The sequence below is a fragment of the Eschrichtius robustus genome, chromosome 5 (assembly GCF_028021215.1).
Source record: "Eschrichtius robustus isolate mEscRob2 chromosome 5, mEscRob2.pri, whole genome shotgun sequence".
NCBI lineage: Eukaryota > Metazoa > Chordata > Mammalia > Artiodactyla > Eschrichtiidae > Eschrichtius > Eschrichtius robustus.
In genome coordinates this window covers 50514042-50529823 of record NC_090828.1, presented here as the reverse complement: position 1 = coordinate 50529823, position 15782 = coordinate 50514042, and positions in this window count along the sequence as shown.

The window sequence follows — 15782 nt, the reverse complement described above, 5'->3', positions numbered from 1 at the left end:
TTTTTTTTTTAAACAGTCTTTCTTTTTTTAAAATTTATTTTATTTATTTTTGTCTGCGTTGGCCATTCATTGCTGCGCGTGGGCTTTCTCTAGTTGCAGTGAGCGGGGTCTACTCTTCGTTGCTGTGCACGGGCTTCTCATTGCAGTGGCTTCTCTTGTTGCGGAGTATGGTGTCTAAGCACGTGGGCTTTGGTAGTTGTGGCATGCGGGCTCACTAGTTGTGGCTCGGGGGCTCTAGAACGCAGGCTCAGTAGTTGTGGCACACGGGCTTAGTTGCTTCGTGGGATCTTCCCGGACCAGGGCTTGAACCTGTGTCCCCTGCATTGGCAGGTGGATTCTTAACCACTGCGCTACCAGGGAAGCCCCTCCTTCCTTCACTTTTAAGAACCCTTGTGATTACATTGAGCCCATCTGGAGAATCCAGGATAACCCTCATATTTTAAGGTCAGCTGATTGTCAACCTTAATTCCCCATTGCCACACAAGGTAACAAACTTATAGGTTCGGGAGATTAGGAAGTGGACATCTTTGGAGGGCCATTATTTTGCCTACCACGGTGATGCTGGATAAAATTTCTATTAATAAGCGATAATTATAAACAGTTAACATACTGAGTTTCATTTTATCCAGCTACTCTTTGAAATGAGGAAACAGGTTTAGAAACTTGGATGAACTTGTGCAAAATCATAAGACCAGGATTTTGCCCACGTCTGTATGATTTGAAAGCCCATCTTTGTAAACATTGTGCTATGCTCTTCCTGCCTCTAATGAGTAAATGAACAAAGTGTGCAGCAAACCTGACTCTATGACAGCACTCTATGGTTTTGCATGAAGGCCAGGGCTAAATCAAGCTAAACACATTTTAGAGTCTCAGTCTAGGCTGGTGACCTTTTACATGTGTGATTATGAAGTGAAATAAAATATTTATTTTGTTTTATGATTTAGAATGTTTCTCACCATTTGCAGTCTGTGAAGTCCCAAACATGTATAGAACCTGCTCAGGAGAATACTGGTTTTTTCATCTGTGCTTAACCACACTATATAGACTTGGTAGTTATATTAAAAATTTTTTTAATCAAAGTATAGCTGATTTATAATATTGTGTAAGTTTCAGGTGTACAGCACAGCAATTCGGCCATATACACACACATATATATACATACATATATATACATATATATATATATATATATATACACACACACACACACACATATTCTTTTTCAGATTCCCTTCCCTTATAGATCATTACATAATATTGAATATAGTTCTCTGTGCTACACAGTAGATCCCCGTTGGTTATCCATTCTATACATAGTAGTGTGTATATGTTAATCCCAGTCTCCCATGTAGCCCTCCTCCAACCCCCTTCTCCCCTTTGGTAACCATAAGTTTGATTTCTGTGTCTGTGAGTCTCTTTCTGTTTTGGAAATAATATATTTTACTTAATACTATTCTTTTCTTTTTTAATCATTATTATTCCTATGAACTACAGGGGGCTCAAATATTTTTAGCGCTGGACTATATTTGAATACCTTTTGTCCCATAAAGAAACCATACTAACCAGGAATGGTATGAGGGTTTCTGAATATATTTTCTGAATATATTTTCACTCCCCTCATCCTCATTTAATTTAGCATTCATGTAATGCAAACCATTATGCTCCATGTAATTTGAAAATATTTAAGGCTGTGAAAACATGTGCCAGTTTATTATTGTAATTGGATACTAAAGTACAATATTGGAGAAATTCATATTATTTTCAGTCTCTTTCATGACACCTTATATTTTGAACTGTTCACGTGTACATAAAGAAACATTTGTCTTAATGAGTATTTAAGGAGAAACCATATTATACTTGAATATGGAAGACTAATGAAACTGTTGATTAAAATTTGAATTTACAATATTGAGAAATGAAGTTAGAAAAAATAAAATAAAATTGTCACACTACAACAAAACTTTTCACAGTGTTGGGTTCGGATGCTTTATTGATATGTTAAATAATTTTATTCAGTAATTGAAATGGTTTTCTAGGAAAGAGTGTAACCAATATTTTCAGGTTTAAGTAATGTTTTATTTGGGTATGTTGAAATTGTTCTTCTAGATACTGGTTTCATTTAAATTCCAAATCCTTCTTTCTTACAAAACATTTAGAATGCCACATGATTATTATTATAAATTCTATAAAGAATGAATGAATCAGGAAGATCTTCTACTTAAACTAATTTCACATAATGACCATCTTTCTACATGATGACATTCTATGAATAAATGGTAAAGATTCATTAGTGTGGTTTTGGAGGCACATTTGTTTTACAGATAGAAAAAAAAGAGTATAAGTTAGCTTTGTTTTCTTTAGGATTCTAGGAAATCTGGAAATGTATATTTTGAACTTCAATATTTATAGTATATATACACAAGAATATTGTAGGCTTCAATTTGATTCTCATTGTTTTGTATATGATGATGCTTACATGTGGGGTAAGAAAGAATAGAAAAATAAGACAAATGGAAGGTTTATTATTAAACATTTTTTCACTGCAAGAATTCTGAGCAAAGTTACCATATAGTGGCAGTATTTACCCACATTCTCCCTAATAAGAGTAGGGATTCCTAAGAATCCTTTTCTTTTTGCCATTTGGTTAGAATTGTCAAGTGGTATTAACCCAATAGTCTCATGATATACTCAACAAACAGTATTTAAAATATTATTATTTAAATAATTAAACATTTAAACTATAAATACACAGGTGCTCAAGGGCAGGAAAATGTCTTATTTATCCTTTTCCCCCCCAGTGCTTATCATAGTGCCTGACATGTTGGGAGTACTCAATACATGCTTGTTGAATGAAGGAATAAATGAATGAAATCATAAATGTTTTTCTCTTCTAGGTACATAAAATGTTTTATTTATTCTTGCTGAGCTAGATTACCTCATTTATAAATTGGGAACCTGGATTAGATTGTCTCTAAGACACTTTCTAGTGTCAACATTTTGTATCTCTATGTTTCTTTTCCTCATTTGGTGTGGAAGATAATGGAGCCTTTCTTCTTTCTCAGTCGTTACCTCTGCCTTGATGGCAGAGAAGATAGAGACTCCTAGATAATAAGGTCTCTTCATCCTGGTAGGTTAATTGCTGGTCCTAATTGTTGATGACAGCAGTGGGAGGTGGATTTTGATGGATGGTAAAGACTTCTAGGAGCTTCCACTCTCCTAATCCCATGGTGATTGAGTTATTCAACATAACATTCTCCACACTTTCTTTTTTCCTGCTGAGCTTTCTAGAAGTGGTAGAATGTTGAATGGCTCTTTCAATAGGCAGCTTTGTCAGAGGATTTATTCTAAGCTAGCTAGAGCTGCTTTAGACCTACAATGGTCTCTCTCCTGCTGTGTGTACCCTGAAGCTTCAGGTTCACTGACTTTTTTGAAGGGTTGTCATAGGTTCCGGTTGCCTGGGACAGTTCCAGTTAATACCTGCTGCCTGATGTCATGGTTAATGGTGCCTCTTTCACTCTCAAAAGTGACCTAGTTTGGACAATAAATTGTAGGGTTACCTACTAACTTGGCTCTATTACACCTGAAGGGTTTCCTCTCCTTGAATTGAGGTGTACTCATTCCTGGAAGTGCTATCTTAGGTATTGGCAACAGTACCACATTCCTCTTCCTACACCTTTTGTGAGACCTCCAGCACTGATCCCACATGCTGCCTGGTGCAGCCAAAAAAAAAAAAAAAAAAAAGAGAGAGAGAGAGACCTTCAGCATAGAGGCAAACTGAGTTTACTCTCTTTCCCAAGTTTTCTGGAGAAAATAAAAGAGTCAGTTGAATTCGTCTGCGTTATAAATTTGACCTTTTTCCTACAAGTGCTACCAAGATAGAGCAAAATAATAAAAACAACGATAATAATAACAACAATCGGGTAGATAAATTTTTTTAAAATTTTTGAAAAAATCTACTAGGTTCTAAATATGGAAGGGTGTCTGTGTGATATAAATGAGGGCATTAGAAAATCCTTCAGATCCTTTTTATCTTCTTGGAACAATCTTTTTTCTTGCATTTCCAAGTGTGCTTCCTTCATGGTTGTGGCCTCTACAGTCCTGCACTTCAGGGCTATTATGCTCAGCGTGCTTTTGGGATGCAGAGATAAGGGAGAAACTCAGGTCTGTTATGGAAAATTGTATCAAATGCACACATGATGCATTTGAAAAGGAAAAAGGACAAGGGACATGTCAGAAGAAGGGAACAAGCCAAATGCTGCAGTCTTCCCGAGGGATTTGGAATTGGAGCTAGGCATTGAAGGATGGGTGGGATTTCTGCCAGTAGAGATGGGGCAAATGTTAGGAGGAAGTGTGTGGTCTTCCAGGGGGCCTGTCCAATTTAAGAGAGAAGAGAGAAAAGTGAGAAATAAGATGCCTGTGTCAGAGAGAGAATTTGAGATTCTGGAGGTAGAGTAGTTTGAACCTTCAGGTAGTCAGCTTTCCATGACATATACTTTTATTGGATTTTGAATATTATTTCAAAACCTTTATTTTCATAACAGAGTTTTACCCTAAAGACAGATATAGATAGAGCTGAGAGTAAAAAAACGTTTAATGGTTCTCCAATTAGCTTTATTACTGTCTCTTCTCCTTTCACCCCTTTGGCATATAGAACATAAGGGAGAAAGAAGAGAAAGCAGAATACATGATTGGATTGCTGCTGGCTTGCTTATGCCGGCTGTGTGTCCACAGGCAATCTGTGGGCTTCATTTTGACAGAAGTGAGAGATGTCAGCTTTGGGTATGCAGATCTGGGTTCTGTTTAGAAGATGAGTATCCTCCTGGGACATTTCTTGTAGCCCCAGGTAGGGCTTAGGGGTAGGTGTGGGGGAATGGAAGATGTCCCTGAGTTTGCTCATTTTTGGAGAAGCTTGTTGGAAGCTTTTATCCATTCAACAGAGTGTAGTCTGGAGGCGTTAATGCCAGAAGCTTGAACCATTAATCTTAGCAGACCTGCCCTTCACCCAAGGTAGCAATCCTCTTTTCTGTTTTCCCTGTCTCTCCTCCCCTCTCTGTTTTCTGGACTCTTAGTACTATAGCTTCTATAGGTAATTCTCCTTCGGTTACTCTGTCAGGACATAATTTACTTTTCGATTTTAGAGGATTTTTTGCTTATGTCCTCTCTGCCCATCCCAAGTGGTTTTCTATACATAAATTTATACTCATATACCTATTTGGATTAGTAAAAATCACCCATTTATTCATTCAGCAAATGTTTATGGAGCACCTACTTATTTGCCCATCATTGTTCTAAGTGCTAGAATGCAACAGTGAACAAAAAAGATAGTCCTGACCCACCACCAGTCCCTCCCATCAGGAAACTTCCACAAGCCTCTTAGATAGCCTCATCCACCAGAGGGCAGACAGCAGAAAGAAGAAGAACTACAATCCTGCAGCCTGTGGAACAAAAACCACATTCACAGAAAGACAGACAAGATGAAAAGGCAGAGGGCTATGTACCAGATGAAGGAACAAGATAAAACCCCAGAAAAACAACTAAATGAAATGGAGATAGGCAATCTTCCAGAAAAAGAATTCAGAATAATGATAGTGAAGATGATCCAGGACCTCGGAAAAAGAATGGAGGCAAAGTTCGAGAAGATGCAAGAAATGTTTAACAAATATCTAGAAGAATTAAAGAACAAACAAACAGAGATAAACAATACAATAACTGAAATGAAAAATACACTAGAAAGAATCAATAGCAGAAAACTGGGGCAGAAGAACGGATAAGTGACCTGGAAGAAAGAATGGTGGAATTCACTGCTGCAGAACAGAATAAAGGAAAAAGAATGAAAAGAAATGAAGACAGCCTAAGAGACCTCTGGGACAACATTAAATGCAGCAACATTCACATTATAGGGGTCCCAGAAGGAGAAGAGAGAGAGAAAGGACTAGAGAAAATATTTGAAGAGATTGTAGTCGAAAACTTCCCTAACACGGGAAAAGAAATAGCCATCCAAGTCCAGGAAGCACAGAGAGTCCCATACAGGATAAACCCAGGGAGAAACACGCCAAGACACATAGTAATCAAATTGGCAAAAATGAAAGACAAAGAAAAATTATTGAAAGCAGCAAGGGAAAAACAACAAATAACATACAAGGAAACTCCCATAAGGTTAACAGCTGATTTCTCAGCAGAAACTCTACAAGCCAGAAGGGAGTGGCATGATATACTTCAAGTGATGAAAGGGAAGAACCTACAACCAAGATTACTCTACCCAGCAAGGATCTCATTCAGATTCGATGGAGAAATCAAAAGCTTTACAGACAAGCAAAAGCTAAGAGAATTCAGCAGCACCCAACCAGCTCTAAAACAAATGCTAAAGGAACTTCTCTAAGTGGGAAACACAAGAGAAGAAAAGGACCTACAAAAACAAACCCAAAACAATTAAGAAAATGGTCATAGGAACATACATATCAATAATTACCTTAAACGTGAATGGATTAAATGCTCCAATGAAAAGACACAGGCTTGCAGAATGGATAGAAAAACAAGACCCATCTATATGCTGTCTACAAGAGACCCACTTCAGACCTAGGGACACATACAGACTGAAAGTGAGGGGATGGAAGAAGATATTCCATGCAAATGGAAATCAAAAGAAAGCTGGAGTAGCTATACTCATATCAGATAAAATAGACTTTAAAATAAAGAATGTTACAAAAGACAAGGAAGGACCATACGTAATGATCAAGGGATCAATCCAAGAAGAAGATATAACAATTATAAATATATATGCACCCAACATAGGAGCACCTCAATACATAAGGCAACTGCTAGCAGCTCTAAAAGAGGAAATTGACAGTAACACAATAATAGTGGGAGACTTTAACACCTCACTTACACCAATGGACAGATCATCCAAACAGAAAATTAATAAGGAAACACAAGCTTTATATGACAAAATAGACCAGATAGATTTAATTGATATTTATAGGACATTCCATCCAAAAACAGCAGATTACACTTTCTTCTCAAGTGTGCATGGAACATTCTCCAGGATAGATCATATCTTGGGTCACAAATCAAGCCTCAGTAAATTTAAGAAATCATATCAAGCATTGTTTCTGGCCACGCTATGAGATTAGAAATCAATTACAGGGAAAAAAATGTAAAAAACACAAACACATGGAGGCTAAACAATACGTTACTAAATAACCAAGAGATCACTGAAGAAATCAAAGAGGAAATCACAAAATACCTAGAGACAAATGACAATGAATACACGATGATCCAAAACCTATGGGATGCAGCAAAAGCAGTTCTAAGAGGGAAGTTTATAGCTGTACAAGCCTACCTCAAGAAACAAGAAAAATCTCAAACAATCTAACATTACACCTAAAGGAACTAGAGAAAGAAGAACAAACAAAACCCAAAGTTAGCAGAAGGAAAGAAATCATAAAGATCAGAGCAAAAATAAATGAAATAGAAGCAAAGAAAACAATAGCAAAGATCAGTAAAACTAAAGTCTGGTTCTTTGAGAAGATAAACAAAATTGATAAGCCATTAGCCAGACTCATCAAGAAAAAGAGGGAGAGGACTCAAATCAATAAAATTAGAAATGAAAAAGGAGAAGTTACAACAGACACCGCAGAAATACAAATCATCCTAAGAGACTACTACAAGCAACGCTATGCCAATAAAATGGACAACCTGGAAGAAATGGAAAAATTCTTAGAAAGTTATAACCTTTCAAGACTGAACCAGGAAGAAATAGAAAATATGAAAAGACCAATCACAAGTAATGAAATTGACACTGTGATTAAAAATCTTCCAACAAACAGAAGTCCAGGACCAGATGGCTTCACAGGTGAATTCTATCATACATTTAGAGGAGAGCTAACCCCCATCCTTCTCAAACTCTTCCAAAATATTGCGGAGGACAGAACACTCCCAAATTCATTTTATGAGGCCACCATCACCCTGATACCAAAACCAGACAAAGATACTACAAAAAAAGAAAATTACAGACCAATATCACTCATGAATATAGATGCAAAAATCCTCAACGGAATACTAGCAAACAGAATCCAACAGCACATTAAAAGGGTCATACACCATGATCAAATGGGATTTATCCCAGGGATGCAAGGATTCTTCCAATATACGTAAATCAACCAATGTGATAAACCACATTAACAAATTAAAGAATAAAAACCATATGATCATCTCAATAGACGCAGAAAAAGCTTTTGACAAAATTCAACACCAATTTATGATAAAAACTCTCCAGAAAGTGGACATAGAGGGAACCTACTTCAACATGATAAAGGCCATATACAACAAACCCACAGCAAACATCTTTCTCAATGGTGAAAAACTGAAAGCATTTCCTCTACAATCAGGAACAAGACAAGGATGTCCACTCTCACCACTATTATTCAACATAGTTTTGGAAGTCCTAGCCACGGCTATCAGAGAAGAAAAAGAAATAAAAGGAATCCAAATTGGAAAAGAAGAAGTAAAACTGTCACTGTTTGTAGATGACCTGATACTATACATAGAGAATCCTAAAGATGCCACCAGAAAACTACTAGAGCTAATCAATGAATTTGGTAAAGTTGCAGGATACAAAATTAGTGCACAGAAATCTCTTGCATTCCTATACACTAATGATGAAAAATCTGAAAGAGAAATTAAGGAAACACTCCCATTTACCATTGCAACCAAAAGAATAAAATACCTGGGAATAAACCTACCTAGGGAGACAAAAGGCCTGTATGCAGAAAACTATAAGACACTGATGAAAGAAATTAAAGATGATACCAACAGATGGAGAGATATACCATGTTCTTGGATTAGAAGAATCAATATTGTGAAAATGACTATACTACCCAAAGCAATCTACAGGTTCAATGCAATCCCTATCAAATTACCAATGGCATTTTTTACAGAACTAGACAAAAAAATCTTAAAATTTGTATGGAGACACAGAAGACCCCAAATAGCCAAAGCAGTCTTGAGGGAAAAAAATGGAGCTGGAGGAATCAGACTCCCTGACTTCAGATTATACTACAAAGCTACAGTAATCATGACAATATGGTACTGGCACAAAAACAGAAATATAGATCAATGGAGCAGGACAGAAAGCCCAGAGATAAACCCACATACCTATGGTCAACTAATCTATGACAAAGGAGGCAAGGATATACAATGGAGAAAAGACAGTCTCCTCAATAAGTGGTGCTGGGAAAACTGGACAGCTACATGTGAAAGAATGAAATTAGAACACTCCCTAACACCCTACACAAAAATAAACTCAAAATGGTTTAGAGACCTAAATGTAAGACCGGGCACTATAAAACCCTTAGAGGAAAACATAGGAGGAATACTCTTTGACATAAATCACAGCAAGATCTTTTTTGATCCACCTCCTAGAGTAATGGAAATAAAAACAAGAATAAACAAATGGGACCTAATGAAACTTAAAAGCTTTTGCACAGCAAAGGAAACCATAAACAAGACGAAAAGACAGCCCTCATAATAGGAGAAAATATTTGCAAATGAATCAATGGAGAAAGGTTTAATATCCAAAGTATATAGACAGCTCATGCAGCTCAATATTAAAAAAACCAACAACCCAATCCAAAAATGGGCAGAAGACCTAAATAGACATTTCTCCAAAGAAGACATACAGAGGGCCAAGAAGCACATAAAAAGCTGCTCAACATCACTAATTATTAGAGAAATGCAAATCAAAACTACAATGAGGTATCACCTCACGCCAGTTAGAATGGGCATCATCAGAAAATCTACAAATAACAAATGCTGGAGAGGGTGTGGAGAAAAGGGAACCCTGTTGCACTGTTGGTGGGAATGTAAATTGATACAGCCACTATGGAGAACAGTATGGAGGTTCCTTAAAGAACTAAAAATAGAATTACCATATGACCCAGCAATTCCACTACTGGGCATATACCCAGAGAAAACCATAATTCAAAAAGACACATGCACCCCAATGTTCATTGTAGCACTATTTACAATAGCCAGGTCATGGAAGCAACCTGAATGCCCATCGACAGACAACTGGATAAAGAAGATGTGGTACATATATACAATGGAATATTACTCAGCCATAAAAAGGAAGGAAATTGGGTCATTTGTAGAGACGTGGATAGACCTAGACACTGTAATACAGAGTGGAGTAAGTCAGAAAGAGAAAAACAAATATCGTATATTAACGCATATATGTGGAACCTGGAAAATGGTGCAGATGATCCGGTTTGCAGAACAGAAATTGAGACACAGGAGTAGAGAACAAACGTATGGACACCAAGGGGGGATAGCGGTGGTTGGTGGGGGTTGTGGTGTGATGAATTGGGACATTGGGTTTAACATGCATACACTGATGTGTATAAAGTGGATGACTAATAAGAAACATAAATAAATAAAAAATATACATACACAGAAAAAAGAAAGATAGTCCTCATGGAGCTTAGATTCATGAGATGGAAGAAGTGGGGAATGAAGCAATAAGAGATAAACATAACAAATAAGTAAATTATATAATGTGTTAGAAGCAGATAAATGCTATAGTAAAAAGGGAAATTAGATCAGGGTAAGGGGGCCTGGGAGAGCCGAGGAAAGGGGACAGTTGCAGTCGTCATCAGAGTGATCAGGAGGGGCCTCATTGACGAGATGAGATTTGAGCAAAGGCTGAAAGGAGGTGAGAGAGTTGGCCAAGCAGTTATCTCGCCGAAGAACATTTGGCAGAGGGAAGAGCAAGAGCAAAGGCTGGAAGCAGGAGCATGCCTGGTGTGTTCAGAGAGCAGCAAGGAGGCCAGGACGTTGGAGTGAAGTAACTAAAAGGGAGAACAATAGTAGAAATCAGAGAGGTAACACAAGGTTAGTCATTTAGGGTGTTGGTCATTGCAGGGACTTGGGCTGTTATTCTGAGTGAAATGGTAGGCCATTTCAGAATTTGTGACACAGGAGTGTCATAATCTACATTATGCTTAAAAGAATCACTTTTGCTTTGGATGAAGGAAGATGAAAGCAGGAAGACCTGTACGAAGACTCTTGCAGTACTCCAGGTCAGAGGTCATGGTGGGTAGGATTAAAACAGTAGCAGAGTACTCAGATTTTTTAGATATATTTTGAAGCTAAAGATTTTCTGAGGCATTGGATGTGGAATGTGAGAGACAGAGAGGAGTCAAGGATGTCTCTAAGGTTTTTGGCTTAAGTATTTGGAGTATTGGAGTTTCCAAGGCAGTTAAATACTTTATAATCCGTAAATTTATTAGTTTAAAATCTGCAAACATTCCCATAAATGTTTTTCATATAATACTTTGGAAATGGAGATTGGGTCAGAATACAAAAGGTGTGTGATATGTGAAGTAACGTTTCTGACTTAGTGAAGGTTGTCTTGATAACCCCTCCCTACCACACCCCACTAAAAGTGCACATCTCAAATATAGGGACCATGAATTAGTTCTCTTGCATTTTTGGTACCTACCGCAGTGCCTGTCGTATACCTTATTTCATCAAATCCATTGCTATCGATTTTAAGACATAACATTATTTTATGTACTACCAACAAATGCTACCACTTACTTAAGTGGCTTATTATTACTTTAATTATAATTATAAATTTAATTTAACAGAAATTTATTGAAAGAGTTATTTTGGACTATTTAGAAATACATGCTTATCATTCAGTGTTACTATCTTTAGGGGCATTTGGCATGTGAAAGGCAATGCTTTTCATATATATCAGTAAAAAAATGTGATACAGCTTCATCTACTTGTGGGTATCATCCTTTCTCACTCACTCAGGTGTCATCCCTTCTTAGGTGTCAAAAAGCACTTGGTGTTACTTTGCAAAAAAAATATGGAATTGCGATCATTCTCCCAACCGTTAATGCGTGCTTCATTAATATTAAATGGATGCCCTGTCACACAGATTCGTTTTCTGCATATATAATATTTCATTTCAGTGCCGGATCATAGTTTAATCTTTCAGAAGATATTTTAAACAGCATTTGAACTCTACAAATATAGTATTAACAATGTATATAACTCATTTGAAGAGATGAGAATATGAAGAATTATGACCCAGTTCTGTGCAGACTTTGAAAACTATATCACAGCTGCCCTCTGGCCAGCAGCCATTATAGGATGTCATTCATTGTAAGAAACATTCTGATATCTGAGTTGTTAAAATGTGAAAAATGTGCATCTTACAATCAATGAAATGTGGTAGTAAATATTCAACAAATGCTTAACTGCTTGAAGTGTGACTCCCCGCCCCCTGATACCCAACGTGTGTGCCTCTGGCTCCAGACCGCACTGCATTTCAACCTGTACCTGTACTGCAAATCCTGTTCAGGCTTTGATACGTTATTTCTATTTTCATTTTTTTCTCCTGCCCAGCATCTTCTTATAGGAAACTATCCCTCCCACCTATGCTCTGTCCCTGTGTTTGAGTCGGCTTGATTTCAATCCCTACTCTACCTAAAACAGGGCCAGGAATGACATGCAATTACTCCATCAAGACCTGTGCCATCAGGCCACAGTGGTTGGCTTAGGGATGGTCACATGATCCAAGCCAGGTCAGACCCCAACTTTTGTCAACGCTATCAGGAAACAGGCTTTCTTTTTTGGGCGGACTAAGATCTTTTAGGACCTTGTAGGCCTGCAGCTTATGGTGGCCACCTTATTATTACAGAAGTTGTCTACCTGAGGAGGAAGCCTATACAGAGGAAAGCAGAATTGAGTTGGAGAGAAAGTTCTCTGGCAAGCTCTGATCACCTCTATCTAGCCCTAATTGAAACTAGATTTATTCTTGGAGTTTTCAGTTGTATGGCCAATAGATATATTTTTTCCTAAGGTGGAGTAAGTTTAGTTTCTTTGGTTTAAAACTGAAATTGTCCTTACGAATACAGAAGCATTTTCCTATCTGCTGCTCCCCACATTCTTCTCAGTAAATATCCCCTGTAGAGTGTGTGCTGACATTTAGTTACCATCTTTACTCTGAATTGTTCTAGGACTTGGAAGTCTTACTCTCACCTTTGACCCATTTGTCTCTGAATTATTCCATTAATCTAAATTGATTTTGTAGTTAATTGTCAAAACCAGGTGTAAGTTAGACTCTTCACTTCTTCGAGGCCAGGTTCTTGGCTCAGTCTTTTTAGTCATTGGTAGATGGCAGCTTCTTGCTCTCATACGCTTTTGATAGACGCAGCTTTCTGCTTTTGACAGAAGCCGGCTCCTACTCTCTTTTTCAAAGCCTAAATGTGTCTTTATGCCTCCCACAAAGCTCTGGCCTCTTTTGGTGATGCATACCTCAAACTCCTTGCTCACTTGTACAGCATAGAAGGCTTGGTGCCCCAAAACTTATTTGAAGGTTAAAACTTTTTCAGGTCAGGTTATCAACTCCAGCTACTTTCCAAAATTTTCTATGGTGACTCAGATATTCCCAGTGCAGAGATTCACATCTTCCCAACATTTCCTAATTAAACTGCTATACCATGTAAGGCAGTATTGTATTGTGGGGATAAAGATAAATTTTGGAGCTAGAGAGACCTGGATTCAAATCCTTGCTCTGGCATTTTTAGTTCCATAGCCCTGGGTAAATTATTTTAACTCTCTAAGCCTCAAATTGTAAAATAGGGATGGAAAAATTGTTTCTAGCTCAAATAACTGTTGTGAGATTTAAATATATCTATGTATTGATCTATAACCTATCTACCTATCTACCCAAATCTATCATATCTGGCAGTAAGTTCTCATAAAGGGTAGCTATCATTAGAAAGTTGCATATCATATTATTTCAGAGTGGTCTAATGTCTGACTTGTGTTTTACATTTAATTTTATATCACATATATTTAATTGTTACTATTTTTTCTCATTCTTTCACATATGCACAATGGCAAGAGTCATACTTAATCTAAGCCAGCAAATTTTGTTTTGTAAAACAAAAATCTGTTTAATATTGCAGATAAATCCACATATCTTGCCCTAAAATAAATATAGAAAAGACTCTGAAAGCAGAGTCAGAATGGTAGTAGAATTTATTATCTAAAAGACAGAACTTGGCCAGGTTCTGCCATCTCTTATAGGTTCAATATGTCTCTACAGAATTCTTAGCTGCAGATAAAGTAATCCTATTTGATTTATATGGTCCCAGCTTAAGAAATCTACAGAAGGGAAGGTCTATACCGATTCTTTATCTTAGGCACTTCATTGACAGTGGCTTTATGTCCAAAAAGATATGGGATAAGAGGATGTAAAGGACTGTTCTCTCTACGCAATTTTCATTTGCTCAATTTCTTCCTCAATATGTAGTGATATTTGCTGATCTATATGAATTAGGGATTTAAAAAAGAGTTTTATTTGTACTTGAGGAAAGTGCCAGATTGATTGCCAGGAAGTTTGTGTACTGTTAATGTATCATAATTAACTAAATTCAGTCTCTTCTTTGCCTACTTCTTATACCTATCAGAATTACACAGACTTAGGAAAAGCTGCTGTCAAACATGAAAAGTCAATCCTATATTTCTTAATGTTACGGAAGAGAAAAAAAGGTGATTAAAGATTTAGACCTATAGTAAAATTATTAAGAATTATTTATTAGAGCTTGGTTTTTAACCTTTATGGGTCACAGACCCCTTAGGGAAATTTATGAAAACTGTGCACACTCTCCACAAAAATGTAAAAATAGATAAAGGCAAAAAATTATGCACTTAAATTCCAAGACATTATGAATCCTTTGAAGCTCATCAGGTTAAGAATCCCAGTGTGATTTCTTAAAATCGTAGAATCTTAGAATAGTACATGGACATTAGAGTCCATTTAGATCAATCTCCGGTTTAACTTGGGGTTTTTCAGACTCAGCACTATGGACATTTGGACCAGATAATTCTTTGTCGTGTGGGACTATTCCATGTATTATGGGATACTTAGGAGCATCACTTTGCTCTACTCACTAGATGCCAGAGTGGGAGTAGGGGCAGTCATAATACTCAAAAATTGCCCCTAGGGGACAAAATCAGTTGAGAATCACTAGTCTAACTTAAAAATCGCTTCCATTTTGATAGCAAGTGATCATCTGGTCCCTAAGGCCATGCTCATTAACTCCAACCTGACACATCTGTTTTAATTTGAGTCTGCAGAAAGTAGAATCTGAGGTAAGTCCTTGAGGGCAGGTAGTTAATTTGAGAGGTTATCCTCAGAAGTATAAGTGAGAGTGGAAAACAATGAGACATTGACAGGGGAAAGCTAGCATAGTTTGCGTTAATGAGGCAACTGGAGTTCAGTTATGATGGGGATTCTCTGATGGACAGTGTAGAACCCACCTTAGAATTGTTCCACCAAGGGGAGGAAACTGAGGTATTATTCTGTCTCCTAGCCCTCATTGGTCAAGATTGCTCCAGGTAGAATTTAATTGTCAGCACTCCCAGGTTGCCCTGCAGGTGGGCTAGGCCAGCTCCTCTGATGCTGGAGAAATCCTCCAGGCAGAGTAGCAGAGTAGAGGGTATTTAAAAGGGACAGCTATCAGTTTGCAGACGAACTGTCTATGGAAAACAGAGGTGGGCCAAGGGGATACAGGACAGGTTTTCAACAGCACCTGCTCAGCATTCCACTTTGTTTCAATTATTAAAACAATGTTTTTTGTGTGCGTGTGTGCTGATAGTTGCTTTCTTATCACTAGGACCCAGTGTCTTAGGTTGTTAGCTACTGCAGACGTTGGTGTACTTGGTGTGTGGGCCAGGTTCAGTCTGTTGCCTATTTTTGTATG